Below are 21,495 nucleotides of genomic sequence, written 5' to 3'. Positions count from 1 at the left end.
ATCAACACAATCAATTACACACAGAGACTCGGATTGTTCTCAGGGTCTAATTAGGACCTGATTCCAGTCTGAGGCGGGACTCCGTGAAGCCTCCTGAACACTTTCCCGTGTGTATCTGACCTCAGCGGAGGAGTTCCACGCAATTTCGACAGAATTAAATCACCCACACGTGTAAAATTTGCTCAGATTAATTTATTGTTCAATTAGTTTCTAATTTCCAAGGACAGTGTGTTAAACTCGCTGTCATACAGAGTACGGAACATGCGACACGTCCGTCCACACTTTCTTTTATCGAGGGGGCTGTTCTATCAACATGTACCAACAATAATTTTACTATTTTTCATGTGTAATTGCATGTCATATTAAAATGTGTAATACAAGCATTTCTTTGTTTTCCAGTAAAGAAATACTGATCAGCTTTTGACATGATCTGATAATAATTTGTCTGATTTCTCAGAGATTGCTTTTGCTTCGCAGCACTGAGAACCTACGGAAGCCCGTTTCCGCCAGGGAGTAAAAAAAAAACGCACTATGGTATCTCAGAATTGTGACTTAGAATCATAGAATTGCGACCTAAAAACTCAGAATTTTGACTTTATCTCTCACATTTGCGACTTCGACATAGCCCATATTTCATTGTCTGTCCTTTTGTTATTATAACGGATTCGGGTTCTAGGGTTTGTCCCCTTGCCGCTCCCACCCTACTTCGTGCTTCACTGTATTGGCTCGAACCCAGGTCTTGCCAGCTAGAACCCGAATCCGTTACAATAACAAAAGGACAGACAATGAAATATGGGCTATTTCGAAGTCGAAAATGTGAGAGATAAAGTCAAAATTCAGAGTTTTTAGGTCGCAATTCTGAGTTACTTAGTCGGAATTCTGCGATACATTACTATGTAGGACAAGTTAATGTAGAATCGTTACTATGTCTGTCTTTTGTTTGTATGTAAATGAATGTCTTTGACAACTTAATGTTAGTTTTTAATTTAGTTTTACGATGTAGGTCATGCACGAGCATACGAAATGTCTCACTCCTGATTCAGCTCATGCTCCATAGGAGAGAAGAGATTCCTCCTGCTTCTCGTACAATCATATCAGAACAGAAGCCCGTGTCGCCCAGCTCTGATTCAAGAGCGACTCGCATCTTCAGCCCTTTTTTTATTCGTGATCCTAATTTTCTTTAGTTATGATCAATATTGAACTTTTTCTAAATAAAACGACAATAATCAAACATGCAGGCAGACTTTTGAAAAGTATTAGGAGCTGACAGGATGCCCCTTTGGAATAGTTGTCAGAAAATGTGAGAAAAGGAAAGGTACGTAAGCTCTCACACACACCATTGGAGATTGGCATCTGATTGAAAAAAACAACTACCTGTCTCCCCAGCATTTAACGGTGCTGTTGTTTTGATTTTACATATTGTTAGCATTTTAATGAATTGTTAAATGATTGATACACAAATCGCTAAATAAGAAAACGTAAAAACCCTAGCTGTAAGCAATTGGCCATTCATATTCCTGAATTTTAAATCCCTGTGTTTTTCTGTATACGAATGCCTGGTGCAGCTAATTTGAAAGCAGAGTCTACCATTTACTGTATTGCAGAAGCGTATTGTTGCCACCAAGGAAAAAAAATCCTGAGTTTACAGGAGTAAAAGAGGAAACAAATGCAAACACCGTTTAGAAAAAACACACACGTCTCAGGCCTTAACCATGACAAGGATGGGATTTGAACCTAGACGAGCAGAGCACAATGGATTAGCAATCCAAAAAGTGACTCCTATTTAATTTTCTTTTCGCTTCCTCGATTTCTAGTACGCTCCTCAATCCTTACAACCGATAAACAAAACGACTTCATGTGCCACAGCATTCTGCTGCAGGTACTGTTTGCACCGTGTATTAGGCGAACCCGAATTAAATATTTCAAATATGTGAAGAATTTCATGAAAAAGATCACAGCCAATGTCAGCACATCGGAGCCTGTAGGCAGATTCAACAGAAGAAAACGATCTGAAGCCGCAATTCTTTCATAGAGTGTATTGTGACACTCTAACCACGTTGTTACTATTACTGCTACTTCTGCTGCCGTTGCTTTAAACTCTACTCAGCGGGCAAGTAAAGGTGTACAAGGAATAGACTACTTTGAGCCGTCCAAATTCCATTATGTGAATTTAAGCTTTTTTTTTTTATTAATAACAGCATTAGTAATACAATGCGTGCTCAGAAATGTTACTTATTAGCTTATGAAGCAATATTGTTTCGACAATTTGCGGTCTTCAAAACGTAAACGCTGAAGTTTTTATACTTCCTTGTAAGCAGATCACCTTTGATTTAGAAAAGGAAAACTTACTCCCCTGTTGCTTTCATTGCAATATCTGAATCGAGACCCAAGCGCTAAGAAAGCTGAAATACGCAGAATAAACCCGATTTTAATTTAGATACACATTTTCTAATGCAGCCTTCATTACAAGACAGTTTATTTCTCGAAAGCGTTATGTAAAAAATATATGGATGACAATATTTAAAAGATGAAGATTTTACTTTTGAGAAATTGTCGTTTTACGTATCTAGACGCTTTTCAACCGCTGTTTTTAGAACTCTGCTGTGCTTCCTGAATCATTTTCAGTGTTATAAACTGGGTGTGGAGATAGCGATCACTTTGTAGAGCACTTGATAGGCTGGAGCTGTTCAGACTACTCTTGTTATTTCTCAAACGCTTCCATCATTTTTCTTTCAGGCTAGTATGCGAGTGTGTACATGTGTCTGGTTTTCGTTTCACTGATTCTCATTGAAGATTTGGGAATTAACGAAGAAAGAATCAGTAGCCAGGAAGGCAGAAGCTTTGGTTCTCAACGATCTTGAAGACACGCCCATGTAGAGCAGCATGTGATGATTTGTACTACAAAAGACCAAGTGCTCAGTGACGTCTGCGTTTACCGTTGAAACTTTTCATCTCAGGTGCATCTCAGGTGTTAACCATAGCTGAGTGGCGCAGCTGAAGTGTGCAAGGCCCATAACCCAAAGATCGATGGATCAAAGCCATCTTCTGTTATGCACGATTGATAAGCATACCATCAGTTTAATGACGTGCATTTAAACTGATTTCTTCTCTCGTGTGTGCAAACTTCACACTTACGGTGCTCTTTAATCTTTACAAATATGCAGATGCCCAAATGTTTCTTTGGTTGTTCTGACATCTTTATAGATTACTCAAATCCTTCAAATGAACACCCATATCAGCACAATTATGTTTATATATTTTAAAATTAAAGTACTAACAACAAAAATATCAATGTACATTTGTACTGTGCTCATTTAATAATGATTGTCAAGGATTGTCAAGTTCTCCAACAACTGTGTTATAATTTTAAAATATTTTTGCTAAGGATACACAACGGGTGTATAAGGCATTCTAACTACAGCCAGCTGAAGATAAAATTCCACACGTTAAAATTGTTTAAAACACGCACATTTCCTGCAAAGTTCAAGAGGGCTTTTAGCGGAGATTATGTTTACATCAAAACAATCCGAAGCGCGTCCCTGACCACCAGCCCTTTGTTTAACAGCTGTACAGAGACACACTCCCGTGCACAAGGAAATGTTGTGTTTAGCAGAAGTGAGTTAACATGATCCGCAACCTAATTTACCAGAGCAAATACTCACCCAGCAAGGTCTGCTTTACTACAAAAGAGAAGTAGAGTGAAAGACGTGATAATTTCACGGCACTGTGGAAGAAAACACTTTTTTCTTTGAATTCTAAATCAATCAGAATTTCAGAGCGACACAAACGTTTTCTCTGTTTAAAAGTGAGATTTTTTAAAACTGATAAAAATCTAAAAAACGTTTCTCACTTAGAAATTTTAGATGGGGTGGTGTGTTACTAGCAGCGGCGCTGAACTCACCATGTGCAATTCAGTTATGTGACGGGCAAATGGTTTAATGGATAACGTGTCTAATTTCGGTTTATAAGATTGTCGATTCGACTTCTATCGGTGTTGTGTGATTTTAAATCAGGCTCCTCAGAAATAGATGTCCGTTATGTAAATGAACCGCACCTGAAAGCAAACGTTGGGTCTGGTTTCCTTTTTTCCTGCATGCAATAGCAAATCATTACAAAACGCACCCGCTAATGTCCAATAGCGTTAGTCATTTAAGTAAACATGAATATACTGTAAGGTGTTAGTACATGGGAGTTGATTTCAACCACAATTAAAAAAGGGCAAATTATAATTACAGGCTTCAGACAATTTTTCATACAAATGTGACCAAACACTCCCTAACTTTTAGGTTTGCTTGAACCTGTAATAATGAAGAGGTCTGAAACTTCCATTCTCTGATGTTACTGTCTCTAAAGCCAGACGTGTGTCTTTCCTCTTGTCATGTTCGAGATGATTCGCTGCATAAGCTCCTGACTGGGTGTTCTGTACTGCGCTGTTATTTCGTTCAGATTACCTATGTGGTGTACAGCTAAAACCCGACTGCGTGGTGTAATTTCCAGGTTCGGCACCAGCAGCACCTGCAGTCAGACGCGCTACCGTTGCGCCACGAGGTCACTCGCCTCAAGTGCTTTTAATTCCCCCAAAGAAAACAATCAGCGTCCCTGAAAAATATTTTATTCATTCTCTCTTGTGGTTACATAACACTTAATGCAAAAGCAACGTTCGGGTTTGAAAAAGAATATTACTTGCTATGAATACAAACACTGTTACAGGAGGCGTGTTAGGGCTATTTTAGCTTAGATCATCAATTCATCTTACATTTCTTCTCCATCTATATCAACAGCGTCATCGCTACTGAGCGCTAAAGGCAGGTCCTGGCAATACAATCTTCTTTAGAAAACATTTTTAAAACTATTTCCACTTCCATACGTAAAGTAAACGATACCGATTGCACGCAACTTATAAAATCTCTTTTCCAGGGACGTTGTAGTTAGATGCAAATAACAATCGAAAATGTATCAGCTTTAAAATTTTCTTTTGGATCCACAGGATGATCAGCATGAGACTCAAAATATACCTGTGTTTGTACATCGTAGATTGTACAGCATTTATGTTTATATTTATGTTAAAATGAAGGTAAATTTATCAAAATATCAACATCCAACTTCACAGTGCTAACGTAACAATGCTTGTCAAATTCTCAAACAAATCCGCGTTGTATTTCTAAACTATTTTAGCAGAGGACGCAACAGCAATATAAATTATATCTCCCGCCAGCCATTCAAAGATACTTTTCCATGGGTGAATATGAGTAGTATAAAGCGACACCTTTCGTCAAACTTTTGACAGGTACCACGCCCCCTTTTCCAGCCAATGGTCGTCCGCGGTGGTTGGCTGTCCCGCCCCCTTGCCAGCCAATGGCGTGTTGTTATTTGTGCATGTCCCGCCCCCTCAGGAGCCAATGGTGTGCGTCGGAACCCCCCCCGGCCGGTCGGCCCGGCGCCTCAGGGTCCAAAAGCCCCCAGCCGGTGCATCCCCGTGCTTTAGGTGTGTGAAAGTGTGTATTGGTTTGGAAGGGGACCATGTCTGCCGCGGGGATGAGTGCACTCTATTATAACCCTAGGAAATCAGGTAGTTACGGCGGCGCGGGGAGTCTGGTGCGGGCCGCGAGATCCCGGGGTGTGAGCGGCGCCAGCCGCGGCCGGGTGGCCGAGTGGTTGTCCGGCCAGGCTGCTTATACGCTGCACAAGCCGTGTCTCAAAAGCAGCAGGGGTGTAAGTACACACATACACACTGACTGCGTAAAGTCTCACGGAAATAATTTGCAGGACAAACAGCATGTGAAATGTGAACCACTTTATTTCAACAGTGGGTTTTCAAACACAGAAACAGCGCAGCAGCACTTATTACACAAGTTACAGACTCCAGTTTGCAAGTATGTGAAATGTGAACCGCTTTATTTCAACAGGGGGTTTTCAAACACAGAAACAGCGCAGCAGCACTTTTTGCACAAGTTACAGACTCCAGTTTGCAAGTATGTGAAATGTGAACCGTTTTATTTCAAGAGGGGGTTTTCAAACACTGAAACAACGCAGCACACACGCGTTACCAGCTCCTGTTTGCATTCAACAATTAAATGTTGGTGCGGAAAATTAGTTCGGTACACGTAACCACCACCCCGACATTGCAGAGAAACTTTGCGGCATCTGAAAAAGCATTCATAACCCCCTTCCGCTCCCCATGTCTAAAGCCATGCAAACCACACTGGGCGATCTGATCTAGCAGGGCCTAAAAATTTGCCTGCGTAATCAGCGGGATGGTGTTACCACAGGTTCTGTGCAAAACACGCATTATATTGGAATACACACTGTAGAACCCCCCCAGGCTTCCTTTTCTGATCTGAAAACATCAGATCTGCAATAATTTCACTCAAGTTCTCGACATACACATCTATCTTTAAAATGCTTTAAAATGCATCACAACATTGGTTGTGATGACCCCCTGATTTATCGAGAGCGAAAAGTATTCACATATCAGTTTATAAGTTTTAAAGTATTAACACAGAACGCAAACACAAATGTTGTGTTTCCCCAGAAAATAAATTTTAAACACGCGGGGTTGGTCTTAAAGTTTTTAAAATAATGTAATAAGACACAGTTTATTTTTAATAACACATTCGCGACAGCTTTTTCGAAAGCTTGAGATAAATTTCCACACAGCGCAAGCGTAAAAGTCTTTAAGGTATTAACAGGCAACAACTGATGGGGTGTTGTTCTTCATACTTTAACGGATTGCCCCTAAAGTTCTAAAATTACTTTGTAGAGATAATTTGTGATTTTTGGAGACGTGCGGTGTGTGGGGAGCTTAGTTAAAGGCTCTGGAATGCAGAGTGGAGGGGGGAGGTAAAATTGACCCCCTGGGAAAGTTTACAAACACTTTAAATTCATGTAAAGTTGTCTAATTTACAAGCACCACATGTATTTCACGCAAAAATGTTCATAACAGCGCAGCGCGAAAAAATAAAACCTGAAAACGTCAAGCTTGGTTTGTGAACACGTCCCTATAAAGAACAGATACATTTTCTTATAGCGTTAATAAAAAACATTTTGCTTGATAATATTCTTAGCGGTCTGTTGGTGAATCAAACACAGACACCGTGGCACATTTTCAACACGTTTTAACAGCTATGAAATTTAGACACCGTTGTATGCCTTAAAATAATATAGATTTTAACATTATATCGGACTAAAACGTTTTCTAAAATGTTTCTTAATTTCTACAGCCCAGTACGTGCACACCCAACGATACCGAAGATTAATGGTTTTATGTAGGGGGTTTCTTAGAAGAGTTTATCGGTTTGTGTATAAGTACCAGCGGTTTAACAGGCGAAGTTTTGGCTGCATTCCATTTCTTACAGTCTCACGTTATCGCCTAACTCGTCAGAATGGATCACGCCGATCAATTTCAACGGTCTGAAGATATTCTATTTACAGACTTAACATTGCTCGACTTGATAGACGAAGACTCCACGAATTTCAGCGGTATGTATATCCGGCTTTTTGTGAGACAATTACAACGTCACGGTGCATGTCTCATGTTTGCTATAGTTACAAAACGTTGTATAATAGTTGTATACTAGGCAATATTGAATTATTATAATGGAAATACCAGGGAGTTGTTCCGTAATGTGGTCGTGACTGTGTGTATCCATTCATTTCCACTAGCCCCGAAAACCACTGCTGTAAAAAGGCCAGTTATGGCGCAGCCCAACACTGGTGAGTATTTACGACAATGTTTTGAATAACGCTTTACGACCATGTGAGTCTTAAAGACACCGGGGTACATACTCCACACCAAAACTCGTATGTGTCTATTCCACAGACGCGGGAGAAGGGACAAGTCGCTACACATTTAAAAAACCTTGTTTGGGGTTTACAATCCCACCGCAAAAAACATGCAGATGTTCACGTCATACCAGGGGGTGCGGGGCATATTATCAGATCGCCTGAGAGAAGAGGTCGCTATTATATAAAACATTCTTTTAGCATGGCCATTTAAACATGTCTATAATAAAAATCCCCACCGTTTTTCTATTTTTTGGTAATTTGCGGTGTTGAGTTCTTTCAATAATGGTATTTTCCCACTCCGTGCAGACCCCGGACCTTCAAAAAATAAACTGCGACGAGCCAACACGTTAACTGGGTCAACGAGCTCAAAACGTCTGAAATCAACAATCAAAGGTTAATATAATTTAAGCGTGGTCAAGATGTGTTATGATCCACTTACGGCAAACGTTACTTCTTTTGTTAGGATGTTAATTCGCTGAAAGATCCTACTTCGAGTAGTTTTCTGTTTGGGAGTGTTAAAAAACCTTATTTTAAAACTGCTTAGCTTTTAAAGTTAAAAGCGACTGGTCTGTGGGAGGGTCTATAGGCCGTTAACCACGCCGCTTGACCCAGTAGCGCCACCACAGTTGTAAAGGAAACCGGTGTAACAACATGTCCGGGTAACTTGTTCCTTGACCCTAAGGTGGTGACTGCATCGGAGACGGCTGTTAAGACCCTGACCAAAGCCAGACGTGTCAAGCCTGCGGAGAGAAATCATAACGCGCCTAAAGACTTGGTGTTGGGTGATGTGCTAGATTCAGTGCGCGGTATTACACAGTCACTATCAACGGCAATCACTAATGAGGTGTCCAAAAAACAAGCTTTAGAGCGTCTAAGAGCGGTTTTAGCCGGTGTACAGACCTTGTTTCCAAAACAGACCCAGGTTTTCACCGCTAACCTCTTGGATATAATTTCTACAGAAGATGCCGCTCTAAGCTCAGGATTTCAGACCATGATGATGATGATATTTCATGCTTCATTGGTGCAAATCCCCGGTGATAAATGACTAAGCATGCGGTCTAAAAAGTGTTTAAAAGACTGACTGCTTGCCACCATCGTTTGTACATAAATAAAAGAATTAAACTGGCAAAAGCATGTTTGTTGCGTCATCAAAGATTCAGAGAGAGGCATCAGATTTCCAAAGGGCCGCCCTAACCATGCAATGAGAATGCAGTGGTAGAAAATAACTTAAGGCCCAAGGGTGTTGTAGCAGAACAGGATGTTGGTAACCGAGAACCGGTTGTACTGAACGATCTGAATCGGGTTGGTGGCGGTGCAGGGGCGAATAGAGACCCCTTAGTTTTCCTGGAGCATATACGTAGTTATAACAGGTCTTATAATAATTTTAGAGCAACAGAGCACCATGAAGAATTTCATTTTGTTAATCTCCACAGAATAGCCTCGTATGTACAGGCTATAGACACTGTGCATGGTGCAGTCCAGAGAATATTGGATGAACTTTCTCCAAACATCGGGGTGAATGATTTTGTACAGCTGCGTTTGACTGCAGGTGGTTTTAACAAACCGTTGTTCTCACGCAGGAGACAACCCGGAGAATTAAATGCTGCTGATTTTTTAAGCCACATCTCAGACCTCTTACAGAGCCACACAGAGGTTCTCACCAATGACAGCCTCCGATTGTTCCGAAGGATCCAGTGCAGACGCAGGTGAAGATGGTATAAATAGCACTGCGCACCGCACGGTGAGTGTGAGCAGGTGGTTTAACTCGTGCGGCGGCGTTTGTAATTAATCACCCGCTGCTGGGGCTGATTAGCTCACTTACGAGTTGGTCTTGACTGCCTGGTGGTCGTGACACCGATTAGTGGTAACGATAGTTAGGAATATGCAGGGGGGTGCCCGCCGAAGATTTAAATTCGGTCTGTACAGCCGGGTAATTGCTCAGAAAAAAGCGCACCTTATCGACTTACAGTACACGGGAGGTAATCTGTGTTTCGCCGGGTGTGTGTACGGTTTGTTGAATGAAGGTTGTACCCATGGGGAAATGTTACAGGGTGCTAAACGAATGCACAAAGAGTTGGGTTTTCCAGAGAATCAGAAAATTAGTTTGTCAGACATTACCGCTTTTGAAAAACATTTAAAGGTGGTCATTAACATTTTGTACCTCTACCAGGGTGATTGGAAATATTTTACAACGGGGCCCACACCACCAAATTTTAAAATACTTTTTGTTCTACTGCATGAAGAGCATTTTTATGGGGTTTTAAATATTAAAGCTTTTGTGGGGGCGGCGTATTTTTGCACTAACTGCCATGTGGCGTATAGCCACAAGAACGCACACGCCTGTGGTAAAGCTTGTAAAACCTGTTTAGATCCCCAGTGTTGCAAAATTGATGCCGAAATTCAGAATTGCCCGGCCTGTAAGGTCTTTTGCCGTAGCTCTCGGTGTTTGGCGAGACACTTGCGGAATGAGGCGACGGGTGTGAGTAAGTGTGAGCGCAGGGTCTTTCGTGAGAAATGTGGGGTTTATAACCTCGCAAGTCACAAATGTAAAGAGAAACTGCTCGCGTTGTAACAACATGATCGACACCCCAGACACACATTTGTGCTACATACCGCCTTTGGACAACCCCTAAATTTCAAACAAGTACATTTTTTTGTACTTTGAATGCATGCAAGAACCGGGGACACACATACAAAAATAACGTCCACGCCCTTCATATTGACAATAAACGAAGCTGGGAATTTTATGGTGAAACTTGTCTAAAGGATTTTGTGTGTAAATTTATCGATAGACGTTTTAAAAACCATACGTTCATATCGCACAATGGCAAGGGATATGATAATTACCTAGTAATCAGACAGTTGTTAGCTGAAAAGATGGACGTTGAACTAATTAATCAGGGTGGTAAGATAATGTGTATGACTGTAAAAGCTCTGAACATCAGATTTATCGATTCTTTAAACGTTCTACCTATGAAATTAAGCAAACTGCCGGCCGCCATGGGGTTCCCTGGGGCTAAGGGGAATTTTCCACACTTGATGAACACTTCAGAAAACCAAAATTATGTCGGACCGATGCCGCCGCCAGAACTTTACGGCATTAACTACATGCTGCCGAGCAAGAAAGCCGAGTTTTTGGTTTGGTAAGAAGAATGCAGGGGAAGTGTGTTTAACTTACAGAGAGAGTTGAAACGTTACTGCCAGTCGGATGTGGCAATTCTAAGAGAAGGCTGTATCAGGTTTCGGGACGAGGTCATGAATATGACCAGACAGACACGCGTGACTGAGTCAGGGGCCGCCTGCGTTGTCTGCATCGACCCCTTTCAGTTTGTGACCATCGCTAGTGTCTGCATGGCCATGTTCAGACTTATGTTTTTACAGGAAGAGACGATTGCGTTGCTACCCCATGAAAATTACCACCGCCAGCAAAAACGATTTTCTACACCCAGCATTCAATGGCTTATGTACATCGAACGCACAGAGCCCGTTAAAATCCAACACGCGTTAACCACGGCCGGTGAGTTCAAGGTTGGCCCATATTTTGTGGATGGTTATGCTGTAATTGACGGAGTGCCGACAGCCTTTGAGTTCAACGGTTGCTTTTTTCACGGTTGTAGCGTTTGTTATTGTAAAAACGATTTTAATCCGATGACAAACACTACTTTTGGTTGGTTGTACAGAAAGACGATGGTGAAAATTAATTTTCTCAAAATGAGAGGTTTTAATGTGCGTGTTTTGTGGGAGCACGAGTTCAGAGACATGCTTGTTGAAAATGGAGACTTGGGTAAATTTCTAACAGCTGCGCAGTTACCAGAGCCTCTGCAACCGCACGAGTCGCTTTTTGGGGGGAGAACAAATGAGATTTGTTTGCATTACACAGCGCAGCCCGGTGAAAAAATCCATTACTATGATTTCACCAGTCTGTATCCATTTGTGAACAAAACTAAAAAAACCCACTGGGGCACCCCCGAATAATTTATAAAAACTTTGGAGATTTAAAACAATATTTCGGTTTAGCAAAGGTGAAAGGTTACCCACCCAGATGTTTGTACTTTCCAGTTCTTCCAACCAAAATTGACAAAAAAACTGTCAACACTGTCGTACATGTGGTGAAACAAAACAGACCACCCCCTGTGAGCACGGTGATGAAGATCGCGCCTTGACTGGTGTCTGGTGCGCCCCTGAATTATGGCCTTAGATCTGGGGTATAGAGTGGGTAAAATTTATGAAATTTGACATTTCGAAAAGTCCTCACACAATCTTTTTACCGACTACATCAAACTGCATCTGAAAGGGAAACAGGAAGCTTTGGGGTTTCCAGAGGGGTGTACAGATGTCGCGAAACAACAAAAATATATCAGCGAATATTATGAAAAAGAGGGTGTCCGGCTGGACCCCGGCAACATTAAAAAGAATCCGGCCAAAAGACAGCTTTCAAAAATTGCCTTGAACAGTTTGTGGGGGAAGTATGGACAAAGAGACAATTTACCACAGACCACCATTGTGAGAAACCCCGATGAATTGTTCAAGTACTTATTTACGCCATATCATGAGGTGTCAGCCTGCAAGTTTATCAATGAAAACACAGCCTGTGTTATGTGGAAACACACTAAACACCACTATACAGGCCATTCAAACACTAACATTTTCATTGCTAGCTTTACAACCGCCTTTGCCCGCTGGGAGTTATACAATCTGCTAAACGCTTTGCAAGGCCACTGTCTGTACCACAACACAGATTCCGTTATCTTTGTGAGCCGGGAGGGTGAGTGGAATCCGGGGCTGGGTGACTATTTGGGTGAGCTGACCAGCGAAATCGATGCTGGACAACACATCACCGAGTTTGTATCAACAGGACCCAAGTCGTACGGGTACAAGCTGTCTGGTGGGAAAGCCTGTTTAAAGGTGAAAGGCATTACGCTCAATGTGAACAATTGTGAAAAAGTTAACTTTGAGAGTCTGCGGGACTTGGTTTTTGACTATGGCGTTAACCCTTATGCAGAGTGCCGGGAATTTAAACACATTTCTATTCAACAGCCGATGATCGTGCGTGTTAAAAAGGATTGGCGCATTGAGACCCGGACCTTAAAGAAAACCCAGAAGGTGGTGTACGACAAGCGGGTGCTGCAAGAAAATTTGACATCGTTGCCCTACGGATATTGACACGATGGATGTCAGGTTAAAACACCCTTTTTCATCCATTTTGTCCTGACCCTCGAATTGCGGTAAAAGTTTTTATAAAACAGCTCTTGGAGAACAGTGATACCGTTATGACTCGTAAACCCGAAAACATAGTCTGGTGTTACAGCTGCTGGCAACCTCTATACGCTGAGTTGCTTGTGAAATTTCCATACATTCATTTTATAGAAGGGCTACCGACGTCGTTTTCCGATGACCAGCTACTGCCACCGGATAGAGTAAATTTGATTATAGTTGATGATTTCATGGAGTCTGCGTGTGAAAATAATGAGATAGAAAAAGCTTTCACCAAATACGTACACCACTGAAACCTCAGCATCATGTATATCATCCAAAATGTGTTTTGTCAAGGCCGGAAAAGTAGAACCATAGCATTAAATACAAAGTACATGGTGCTGTTTAAAAACCCTAGAGATAAACTACAGATTACAACCCTGTCACGGCATATGTATCCCGGTAAAGCCAGATTTTTTTGGAAGCGTTTGAGGACGCTACTAAAAAACCTTTCGGTTACTTGTTGGTGGATTTAAATGCCGACACCCCAGATGACTATCGCTTGTGAACAGGTCTTTTCCCCCCAGATGTACCCGTGGCTTATGTATTTAAAGAATCTAAAAGTCGGTGATCTCGCAACCACAGACTCAGTCAAAAAAACACGTTCGGGCCGTCATTATGTCTTCACGCGTTCGGAGAAACCTAACACTTACATTTTCTGGTAAAAGCCAGCCCCAGTCACCGGGAAGCTATTCTCTGTGGGGCTTCAGATGATCTTGTACAGGCAATAGCTAAGCCTGCTAAGCAGTTTGGGACCCTGAAGAGAAAGCATAAGCTTTTAAAGACTTTGAGTCAAAGGGGTCTTTCTCTTAAAAGAAAGAGACTCTTGGTGAACCAGTCCGGCAGTTTTATCGGGACACTGTTGAGTATTGTAGTACCATTGATTACGGAGCTTCTACAACACCGATAATGGACCACACTGAAAAAAAATGTACCTTGTACCTCAAAAACAGCTCGATTGACTCCTAGACTGGTCTGGCAAAGAAACCGATGTGAGAAAAATAACAACCCGCAGGTTGGATGACGAAATGAGAGACATTTTTCAGAACTCGCATCTGCCTGATTATGATAACGTGAAATTATATAATCAGCTGTTACAACGGTATTTGACATTAGTATGCCAGGAAGTTTCTGAAGAGGGGACTTTAACTGTTGTACGACCCGAAAATGCACCCGCCGATCTATCACACGCATTACCACAACAGCCGTCATCGACCGACGCTGACTTTGGGTATATTTTAGACAGTGCGTCTCAGTGGTTCCAGAGAAATGCCGAGATATTGTTAAAGACTATGGCACACAATAAACCGTTAATAGCCGGGAATTAAAGAAAATTTGTGTACAAGGGGGCACCCGTTGAGGGGTCTCACATGATTAATCTTGTCAGGGCTCTCACACAACAGCAATCAGTTGAGGCCGGTAAGAAGCTAAAAGATTGGGATGTGTTCACAGGGGCAATGGCCGAAATCAACGTACCGGGCACCTTGCTAGCCAATGCTGGTAACTGAGAGCTACTAAAACTCAAGTCTGCCCCACTGTGGTGTGCAGCGTCTGTCAAAACTTTAAAACCCCATGTGCCACCCCCTTTTCAACCAATGGTGTTGTTATAGGGTGGATGTCCCTCCTTCCCCCACAGAGCAGTAGTGTGATAGAGAGGTTTAACCAAACTATTAAAACAAAAATGTGGAGGTACCTGACACACAAAAACACCTTTCGATATATCGATCTGTCTGATCTTATTTACTTTTATAATCATAGTTACCACATGACTATTAAAGGACCCACGGCTTCTGTTACAACTGATAACTCCCTTGAGATGTGGAGAACCGTCTATGGCGAACACTTTAAGCGAAAACCGTCAAAGTTTTCATTTAATGTAGGTGATCATGTGCGGGTGTCCAAAATAAAAGGGAATGTTTGAGAAGGGGTATGAACAGACCTTCACAGATGAAATTTTCATTGTCAAAGAGCGGACCCCGGCTCTGAGACTATTACAAACTGCAGGACTACGCAGGTGATGACATTAAGGGCTCTTTCTACGCAGACAGCTACAGAAGATAAACCCCAATTCTGAGAGCGTCTATCGCATCCAAAAGATTAAAGCAGCCAGGGGGCGTGAAAAAAACAAACAGATTTTGGTAAAGTGGCGCAAATAGAGCAATAAATTCAATAGTTGGGTAAAGGCTTCCGAGGTCAGAGAAATATATAGGTGCTGAAAAATGAACCCCGATGTCTTCTAGGTTACGCTGGCCAGTAATTCATCCTCAAAGATGTTTCCAAAGAACACCAGCGTGTGCTTCACAGAGCATCTGGCAAAGGCGATTGACCTGGACAGGAGCTGGGAAGTGGGTCTGGTCGAGCTGCACTATCCGCATACGCTAAACATGTTTGATCAAAATGAAGATTTTCTGTCCATATAGTCTAATCGCTGATGAACATGTACCTTACCTAGAGGGTACTACTGCAACATCGATCAGCTCATACATGAAATGAAACGTGCTGTGGAAAAAGTTCTGTTAAACCTCTCTATTACACTAACCTTCACATCACTGGCCATAATGAATTGTTCAATATTCTCACATTTGAGAAAATTTTGGAAGGTCCTGTTAAGAAATTATTTTCTGTCATCAGTTTGTAGCATTTTAGGAGTACGATCCTCTTGAAATATATTTCGGAAATCACTTGTCACGACACCTCCAGACTTTTCAGTGGCACAGCCCAGGCATATTTAGACAACATGTCTATATGTGAGGAGATGTAACAGAAACCATCATTGAACTCACTGTAGTCTCTCATGTTCACCAAGTCGGCCTGCCACTGCCAGTCCATTTCAGGTACCAGCGTCCTGCTTCTCTTAAAGCTCACACGTGCTGGCTTGTGTAGAATATAAGCCAGCTGGCCAGACAACCAGTCTGACACACAGCCGCGGCTGGCGCTCACACCCCAGGAAGTTGTGGCCCTCACCAGACTCCCCACCCTGCCGTAACTTAGTTGGCAAGACCTGGGTTCGAGCCTTTACAGTGAGGCACAAACTAGGGCGGGAGCGGCAAGTGCACAAGCCCTAGAACCTGAATCCATTACAATAACAAAAGGACAGAATTAAATGGGGTTAATTTCGAAATCGCAAATATGAGATACCATAGCGCGTTTTTTTTCCCACTTCCTGGCGGAAACGGGCTTCCGTAGTTTTGTGTATTCTTGATGCATCACAAGGAGGTACAGATGCAGCCATTCAAAGTGCACGGTACAGACACGTACCGGAAGTAATTGGCTACGGCGTCGCGCATCGTGACGCATGATGATGCGGGGTACTGCGGTATGTGATTGGTTGACCGACAGGGGCACTCGTAGTCCGTTGGTCTGTCGTAGAAAGACTTACAGTACAGTAAACGCCTTTACTGTGCCCGTTGTAGATATTGAATTTTACCACTGAAGGGAAATCTTAGTAGCTGAGCATAAAAAGAATAGGAGCTCAGTCAATTCTTATGGAATGTGTTTTCTTTCTTCTTTTTTTCAGCATGGAATAAACCTGTTACTTGATTCATATGGATGCCTGGTTCCGCCGGGGATTCAAAACATTTTTTATTTCATTTTTTTAATCGGGTATCAAAGGGAATAGGCAGTATAACCCTGTTCATGCACAAACTGTGGCATGTTACATTGATTTGGGTGTCTCCTCTTGCCAGAGAGCTCTAAATTGCATTTTGAGCGCAGTTGTTGACTTTTTTTAAGATTGCATTTTGGGCACGGACAGCACATACAATGGTTAATGAACTGCGCCAAGAAATTTAAAATAGTATTCTTTAGGTGTGAGGGTAGGAGTGGACCGCAGCAGGCTTAATCAGCAAACCAGGAAAACAAAGAACAGGACAGGTGAGACGTGTATCCAGAAAGCGAGTGATCAGAAAAAGGAAATGGTGTTACGCCCAGGTTTTCAACCCAATTGTTTTAACTTGCTAATGCATCAGACACATTTCCTGGCATATTGTGTTTTAAATAAAATAGGAGTGTCTTTCCCTGGCATTAGCTCATCGGTATGGTGTAAGTTTTATCTGTACCATATAATACAGTATATAGGTACAGAATTCAAGCTGCACCACTGTATCACTTTGGTAAGGAGACGGACAATGACCAAAATCACGAAGACTCTCTCACACCAAATAATGAAGATGAAAAGAAACGGGAAGTCAACACGGGACATTGTACAGCAGTTGGCTTCGATGGACATCTTCGTTTCTGAAAGCACAGTGAGACGGCATTATAAAGGGGAGAGGAGGCAAAGAGAATCTAAACCGAGGACGATTCAAAGGTAAATAAATTTCTAAAAATACCTTTCTTGCATGTAAATACAACTACGCACATTATTTTTAAAACTAACTGTTGATCTCTTTTTTTTCAAGTCCTATTGTGCGAGTTATCGACAAACTGACCGATGAAAATGATGAGCTACCGGCGATGCAAGTCCAAAGACGGCTCTGGGCTGACCTTGGTGCAACCATTAGCCCGACATCGATAAGAAGAGTACGCAGGAGGCTTGGATGGAGATACAGAAAAACCAACACATGCCCCATGATAAGACTAAAAAACAAAGAGGAAAGACTCAAGCAAGCGCTCCAATGGATTGAACAGGGGGAGGCATTTCAGGATGTACTTTTTACCGACGAAACAGTGGCTCTGGAACAGTTTTCAACAATGGCATTTTGCAAAAAGGGGAGACATGTGGACAAGCCAAAGCCCAAACATCCACTGAAGGTTCACGTCTGGGGGGGTATATCTAGAAGAGGCCCGGGACCACTTCTTATTTTCGAAGGAATTATGGACCGTGTATTCTTCGAGGAAGTCGTGGTCACACACCATGCCGCCCCATATATCAGGGAGCAGTTTGGATCAAGGCACCGTCTCTTTCAAGACAACGATCCGAAACACACAGCAGCAAGGGCGAGGCTTATAGCAGCAGGAGTGAACTGGGTGAAAACTCCAGCCGAATCACCAGATCTAAATCCGATAGAGATGGTTTGGCATTCGTTGAAAGACTACGTTCGGAAAACTGCTAAGCCCGTCACAAAGCAGGAACTGATCGATGCGATCTATAAATTCTGTGAGGAAGAACTGACCGAACAAAATTGTAACAATTTTATTAACAGGCTGTTTCGTGTTCTTCCTAGGATTGTTGACCAGGGCGGAGGACATTCGGGAATGTAAGTCTGAGAAAGAGTCTCACATTTGTGGACAGTCTGTCCACAAACAAAACATGTAAAAAAAATGTAAAAAAAACAATTACTTTTTGTCAATGAAAACCGGTGTGTGTGTGTCTCTCTCTGCTGGATGTCCCTCTCACTCTCTGCTGAATGAATAAATGCATTTTATTAAAAACGCATTTGCGTTTGTCTGGTATTTACTTTGGTCCCTTTTAACTGTTTTTCCATCTACTTTATTGCCTTGAGATGCCACTTTTAAAGGTGATATGTAAAATAAAGTTTTTTATTGTTATAGAGAAACATGATCAGGTTTTCCCTGGTTCAGAAAAAAGACGATTAAAATTTGTAATCTTTGCACTTGTATGTCATCGGAAAATACAATCAGTTTCTGCTTTGTGTTAGGATGGTTTGGTGAGAAGGTGAGAAAGTGGTGAGAAAGCTGTGCTCCTCAAAGCGCTTTACAGGATAAAAACAATAACAACAATAGTGGCTGGGCAAACGATTTTTTTTTATCGAAATACAAAATGAGATACTGTATAATGATGTGCATGAACAAAGTTATACTGCAATTTTCCTTAGATACGCGATTAAAAAAAATATTTTTTTTGAATCCCCGGTGGAACACATTCCATAAGAATCAGCGCTTTACAACCCTTACTGCGTGCGACTGGAAAAGAATTTGTGATCGGATCAACGAAATGCTTTGTAGAAGGAGGCGCTCTTTTCCTCTAGTCTAACCACAAACAAAACATTCCTGTTAGACAAGAGGAATTGAAAAAAAGCAATTTTGTCAATGGAAACTGGTGTGTGTGTCTCTCTGCTGAATGAATAAAAGCATTTTATTAAAAACGCGTTTGCCTGGTATTTACTTTGGTCCCTTTTAACTGTTTTTCGATCTACTGTATTGCTTTGAGATGCCACTTTTAAAGGTGATATGTAAAATAAAGTTTTTTATTATTGTTATAGAGAAACATGATCAGATTTTCCCTGGTTCAGAAAAAAAGATCTAAAGTGCTACACATAACTTTCTTAATTCGATGTATTTAAAGCAGTGAACTACTGTAGGTGTAACATAACATTCAGACATACAATCGAGAATAGTTTTGTGGTGTTTGTTTAGATGAAACGTATAACGTAACAAAATTAAAGACGATTAAAATCTGTAATCTTTCCACTTGTACTGTATGTCATCGGAAAGTTTCTGCTTCGTGTAAGGATGGTATCAAAAAGCAATCTTAAGTGGTGAGAAAGCTGTGCTCAATGTATTTAAGGGACTTAAAAGTAAAAGGAGATGCTTCATATTGCTTGACTAATTTTAAAAACTAAGTTTTAAATGCAGACGCTCCCTCGGTGCCGCGCCGGGTGTAAATATCAAAATATACATTCGCCCCAGGCAGAGGCCGAAGAGCGCCCGGCTGGGGTGCGTGGGGAAGAGCATTACAGGAATGAAAGGTGGGGTATAGGAAGGCGTTCAGTCTGGGCAGGTATAGATAACACTTTTCTAAAACGTACTTGAAAAATAAAAATGATTACAATCTAATCCTTCCACGTTTGATCCCAAAATCCCAAGAGATATAAATCTAAACGGGTAGAAAGTTATGCTGAAAGTTTATTAAGATACTTAGAAGACAAAAATACTGTATCAATTTATGTTGCATTAGCCTGATTATGATAAAAAAAACACATAATTAAACACACGTTTGCGATTTAAATCAATATAAATGTTTATATTGTAACACATACTGTCCAGCCTCCATTTCTCTATAAAAATTTACTCTATTACACACACACACAATAGAACCAGGAAGCAGAAGCAGGGACCGTTGTCAGAAGGCAAGAAGGTGACTATTCATTGTTATCAAAAATGACTTAGAATCGATCATGTTGTGATATTTTGAAATAAAAAAGTCAATTGACTGTCCATACTATCACTATTCTATTTTTTCGAAGAAATGTTTAAGAGAAAAGTCCAGCACCAGCTGGATTTGAACACACAACCCGTGAGTTGGTAATCGGGCACGTAGACCAGTAGGCTACAAGGGAAGTCACATGAAGAGAGAGGCGAAACAGCCCTACACAGCCCTGTCGCAGTACACGAATATAATCATATCATTATTCAATTTTTTAGATACGCGATTCCATATTATATTAGCAGAAAAGCTTAAAACTACCACTTTTTCACATGCTATTTCACATGCTAGTTAAATACTTGGATGCTTAAAATCGTTAGGGAGAAATGGAATACCAGTGTGTATTTTTCCCGATTCCTGGAATCTGACTGGCTGACACCCTTCTGAAGTGATTCCATAAAATCTGGTATACGGAAAAGAAAGCGTTGATACATACAAGTATCTTTTAATACAGTCTTTGCTGTGCTCTTGAGGATCATTGTGATATTTTGAGCTCTAGTTGAATGATAGGTGTCGCATTTTAAATCATTTTCGTAATTAGAAATTATGAAACGCCCTGTTAAAAGCAAGGGAGTTTTTATGCCCGTTGAAGTAAAACTAAATGCCTGACAAAGTATGGCTTGGACAGATTCCAAGTGCTTGTACAAATGTGCTAAAGAAATTATACTTTGAGCATACAGCTTGTCCAAAGTCATTCATTATTAATACTATTAGTAATATCTTCAGTAAAGGCTTTGATGCATACATATTTCTGATAAAGGTAGGTTGTGTACTTTTGTCCAACTGAGCAATCTTGCTTTCATAAAATATACCAACATTTTAATGACTGATGATTTTTACAAGGTGACGCGGATAGTTTCCGGCATGGCATCAAATGACGCGATTAACCACGTGATACTGCGTGACACCGCGACACGCCCACCGGGGTATGCTGCGGAATACCCCACCCATTTTGAATGGCTGCATCTGTACTCTTCTCTTTACCGCACGTATGGAGTTTGGGTCTGATCGAGCTCGTTACTCGTCACTCACGCAATCTACTACTTTCATCTAATATAGCCCTTTATTTGGCTTTTAACTCCACCTGTTACCCCTCACACTCAATGTTTCAGAAAAAGGGTTTTAATTTAAACTTTGCCCAGCAGTGTTTGAGCAGACAGAAGAAATAGAAGCGCCATTCGCGCCAGTTTAGCATAGTAACCACTAACTCCAATAATCCACTTATAATAATAATAATAATAATAATAATAATAATAATAATAATAATAATAATAATAATAATAATAATAATAATAATAGAATCCCAGCTTCTGCATAAAAAAAACTATTGATATAGTGCATCCCCAACA

The sequence above is a fragment of the Lepisosteus oculatus genome, chromosome 14 (genome assembly GCF_040954835.1).
Source record: "Lepisosteus oculatus isolate fLepOcu1 chromosome 14, fLepOcu1.hap2, whole genome shotgun sequence".
Taxonomy (NCBI): Eukaryota; Metazoa; Chordata; class Actinopteri; order Semionotiformes; family Lepisosteidae; genus Lepisosteus; species Lepisosteus oculatus.
The sequence above is the reverse complement of the archived record's forward strand: the minus strand, read 5'-3'. Positions refer to the sequence as shown.